At 46.8% G+C, this 4,707-nt stretch overlaps 1 non-coding gene across 1 annotated transcript; it reads right to left on the reverse strand.

Annotated features, from left to right (window-relative positions):
• Window positions 1-340: 340 nt before the first annotated feature.
• LOC147934045 (small nucleolar RNA R71) lies at window positions 341-447 on the reverse strand. Its single transcript, XR_015573288.1, has one exon. It is a non-coding gene; the product is annotated as a small nucleolar RNA R71 (small nucleolar RNA).
• Between the last annotated feature and the right edge of the window lie 4,260 nt (window positions 448-4,707).

Here is a 4,707-nt window from a genome sequence, read left to right on the forward strand (position 1 = left end):
TCCATCTACTCATACTCAACGGAATGGCATTGTACCACCAGCTGTGCAGAACAACAATTTTGAGATCAAGAGTAGTCTCATTCAGATGATACAGAGTAATAATTTTCATGGATTGCCAATAGATGACCCATTGGATCATCTGGATGAATTTGATAGGCTATGTAGCCTCACTAAGATTAATGGAGTTAGCGAAGATGGATTCAAACTCAGGCTTTTCTCATTCTCTTTGGGAGACAAGGCACACATCTGGGAGAAATTGCTCCCTAAAGAGTCCATCACCACTTGGGAAGCGTGCAAAAAGGTATTCCTAGCCAAATTCTTCTCCAACTCCAGAACCGCAAGGCTGAGAAATGACATTTCCGGCTTTGTACAGAAGAACAACGAAACGTTCAGTGAAGCTTGGGAACGTTTCAAGGGCTACACTACTCGATGTCCACATCACGGCTTCAGCAATGCTTCGTTTCTGAGCACACTTTACAGATGAGTGGTCCCCAAAATACGGATGTTGCTGGACACTGCAAGTCATGGTAACTTCTTCAATAAGGTTGTCGATGAAGGTTGGGACCTAGTGGAGAACTTGGCTCAATCTGATGGCAACTACAATGAGGAATATGATCGCTCTATGCGATCTACAGGAGAGGAAGATGCCAAGTACAAGAGGGACATGAAAGCCCTCAATGACAAGCTCGATAAACTCCTCAACCAGCAGAAGCATGTTCATGTACTATCAGAGGAAGAGCAATTTCTACAACAAGATGGGGCGACTATACAGATAGAGGATGTTAACTACATCAAAAACCAAGGAGGTTACAATAGAAGGTACAACACCTACAAGCCGAATCCGAATCTGTCTTATCGGAACCCGAATGTTGCCAATCCTCAGGACCAAACTTACCCATCTGCAGTTCAAGGGAACCATGTTCAACAAAAGCCTTTTGTCCAGTACAGCCAAGGCTATGCCCCTAAGCAGCAGTACTCTGGACCCTACAACCAACCACCTGGCTTCCAACAACCACAAGGTCCGCCAAACCAATCACAAGAAGCCGAGTTACGCGGACTCATTCAGCAAATGATTTGGAATCAAGCTTCAGCATCTATGGACATTGCGAAACGGTTCGCAGAAATGAGCAACAAGATCGACTCAGGATACAATGATCCCAATGCCAAGTACGAATCACTCAACAATAAGGTTAGATACCTGGAAGGCCACTACAACAACCCACCATCTCCAAAGATTAACCAAATCCTAGGTAAGGCTGTTCAAAACCCCAAGGATTATGCATCTGCTCAAGCCATCTTCCTTGATGATGACTATGAGAACTACCTCACTGGGGACAGTAATGTTCAATATGGGGACGATGTGGAACACCTGATGAAACATGAGGCCAAGTAATACATATCTGAGTATGAACCCGAGCCTACACTCGAGGAGCCTGATCGAGTTGATGATCGAGGACTGGTTCGAGAATCACAAACTGAAGAACAACCCGAAGTGGAATCCGATGACCTACACGATGGTGGTAATCGGATGATGCATCGAGTAGATGTCGAGAAGCGAGATCAGCCTCAACCACCTGCAACAGCAGGAGGGGAGTTAGAGGAAAGGTTCAATGCTGCACTTGACATCCGCTAGAAGTACTTGCAGAGCGAATGGCTAGGCGCAAGGCTCCACTAAATAAACTTTTGCCCCCACACGAGCTTCAGGAGGAAATTGCCAAGGAGGCAGCGCGATTGGAGGATGAGGTTAAGGAAGCAAATAAGGAGATCGGGTTTGAGATTCTTAGGAGTGGAGTGTGCTTGGATCCTGAGCTGCGAATAGAGGAAAAACTGGAAGACCCTGGCTCTTTTGCAATGCCATGCTCGATAGGATTTCGGATCTTCAAGAATTGTTTGTGCGACCTTAGAGCTTCAGTTAGCATCATGCCGCTGTCAGTTGACAACAAGATGGGATTCACTGATTTTAAACCAAGCAATTTGTATTTGGTTCTGGCTGATAGAACAGTGAGGCATCCGATTGGGATCCTGGAAAATCTGCCTCTCAGGATTGGAAGAGTGGAAGTACCTACTGACTTCATGATCCTTGACATGGAAAAGGAACCAAACGATCCACTGATTCTAGGAAGACCATTCTTGGCAACAGTTGGTGCTGTGATCGAGGTGAAACAAGGTAAGATCAGAATAGAGCATGGTGAGCATTTTAAGATGGAGTTCAATGTGAAGAAAGGGATTAAGAGGCCAACCATTGATGGTCAAGCTTTTTCTACTAAGACCAAACAGAGGAAGGTGCAACATCTTGAAGAGGTCAACACCACCTTTGCCTTAGAACCTAGACAAAATATGGAAAATGTGCTGAACCAGCCTGCTATTGTGGAGAGGATTCCAAAACCTCTTCCACCTGGATCCCATGCTTAAGGAGCATGAAGAGTCAAGCTTAGAGACTTTAAACAAGCTCACTTGGGAGGAAGTCCCAAAGGTATCTTTTGTTTTGTTTTAATTTTGATTTATTTGTTTTATCTTATTTTTCTATTTATGAATTTTCATAAAAAAAAAAAAAAAAAAAAAAGGATGAAAAAATTGAAAAGAGGAAAATTGGGAAACCCGAGGGTCAACCCGACACCGTACTCGACGCGCCTGATCGTGTCCCTGCTCGAGTGGTGAGTGGAGTCCGAATTCCACAAGGAAGCCCACTCTCAGTGAAGCCCACCAACCAAACCCTACTCTATTTAAGGGAGTCGAACTCTTCTCCCTCATTATCACCGATAAGTTGTCTCTAAACCCTAGAGTTTCTTTAGCTTCCATACTTTCTATTCTCTCTACAACTCGAGTTTTATTCGATTTCTTTGGGACTAACCCTATTAACCTCGAGACTTAGCCTTTTTCTTCTCAAGGAATTCAAACATGGAGCCAATTGCGAAAACCTATCGAAGGAAGGGAAGGAGATCAACCTCCACAGCTCCTACGACCGGAGGTAATGCCGTCAAAGCTCAAGAGTCTCAAGGGAGAGGAAACGTTCCACATTCCCAACTGTTGGCTGGACGTTTTGCCTCCCCAACCCGATGCTCAACCCGATCCACCACCCGACCTGATGCTCGAGTAACCGATCGAGTAGGCCCCCGAGTTTGCTCACCGAGTCCAATGGCGAGTGCTGTTCGTCGTTCTCCTCGACGTAGGGACCTTTCTACGTCCGAAAGAACCCTTACCGACCTCATGGAGGTCGATTCTGATGCTGGAGGAGAAGAGCAAGGGGAGATCCAAACCTCTCGATCAAGGAGCAGAGCTGCGGTTGCAAGAGGGAAGAGACCGGCTTCAGAGAAGGTTGAAGAGGTAGTTGAGAGAGCAGTTGAGGAAGAGGATCAACACGGAGAGGAGGAGGACCGAGAGAGAGAAGAGGAGCAGAGAGAGAGGACACGCCAAGCCTCGCGGAGGCTGAAGCAGAAGGAGGTGGAGACTCCGGCAAGACTCTTCAAATTTTTCAGGAAGATGAACTTTGTTGGTACCCGCTACCCTCACCGAGAAACGATGAAGCAATTAGGCATCACTAGAGACGTCGAGTATCTGTTCGATGTGTGCCAACTAGGCAAGATGATGCGAGCTAACCTCGAGGCTTATGAGGAAGAGATGATACACTTCCTCTCCACGCTACAGCTGCACTATTTCGAGGACCACCCGACCCTACTACCCGATGGGGGGATCGGGTTCATCACCTTCTCTGTGAGGAACAATGAGTACCGACTCACTTTTAAGGAGATGGAGAAGCTATATGGCTTTAAAACCGACAGTGGAGAAGGAATGGAGGTCAACAAGGAGGAAATGAGGTCCCTATGGCTGACAATAGGAGACAAGCTCCCCTACAAGTCCACAAACTCCAAATCCGCTCAAATAAGGAGCCCTGTCTTGAGGTATTTTCACAAGTCCCTTCCATGCACTCTTTTTGCTAGAAAAGAGACTGGGAATGTGAATGATCATGAGCTCCAGCTGTTAGACATTGCACTGTGCGGAGTTTTGGACAATGCTAGGGATGGTACACCTCTAGTTGGAGATGTTGTGGATACTAGTATGGTGTTTGTGCTACTCGATCAATTCCTCTATCTGAAATCATGGGCCGTGAAAAGAAGAGAAGGAGGCAGAGAGATCTCCATTGGAGAACTAATTACACCAATCTTGTTGGCATGCGAAGTGCCCTTGAAGGGGATAGTGCACGAAACGAGATGGCTGGATGCGGACTACCTCGTGCTGGCGAGATTATTGGCCCATGAGAGGCCTAATGACATGATGCTGTTCAAGTTCGTTCATCCAACCGCCGGAGCTGCCCAAATGATCCTACCTATTGTCATATGCACCAAGGTTTGGTTGGGAAACAACATTGACTTTGCACCACCTTTGGAGGAGTTGTACAACCCGGAGGAAGAGTCCGAAGCTGAGAAGAGAGAGGAGACCGGGCAGAGACATGGAGATAGCTTGGAGGATTTCGATTTTGAAGAGTATGTGTGCTCTCAGAAGCAACCGGTTGGAGTGAGGGAAGCTCACAAGAGGATCGGATAGCTGAAGAGGATGAACAAGTTTCTGGCGAAGAAGGTAAAAGATCTTGCCGGTTCGGTGAAGACAATGGGAGGTCAAATTAAGGAGCTGCAAGACAAGGCAAGCTGTGCCTCAGCTCCTACCTCGGCACAAGCACCAACTTGGATGGGGAGAAGCGGACCGCTAGGA

Source organism: Camelina sativa, chromosome 11 (genome assembly GCF_030686135.1).
Source record: "Camelina sativa cultivar CO46 ecotype springtype chromosome 11, ASM3068613v1".
NCBI lineage: Eukaryota > Viridiplantae > Streptophyta > Magnoliopsida > Brassicales > Brassicaceae > Camelina > Camelina sativa.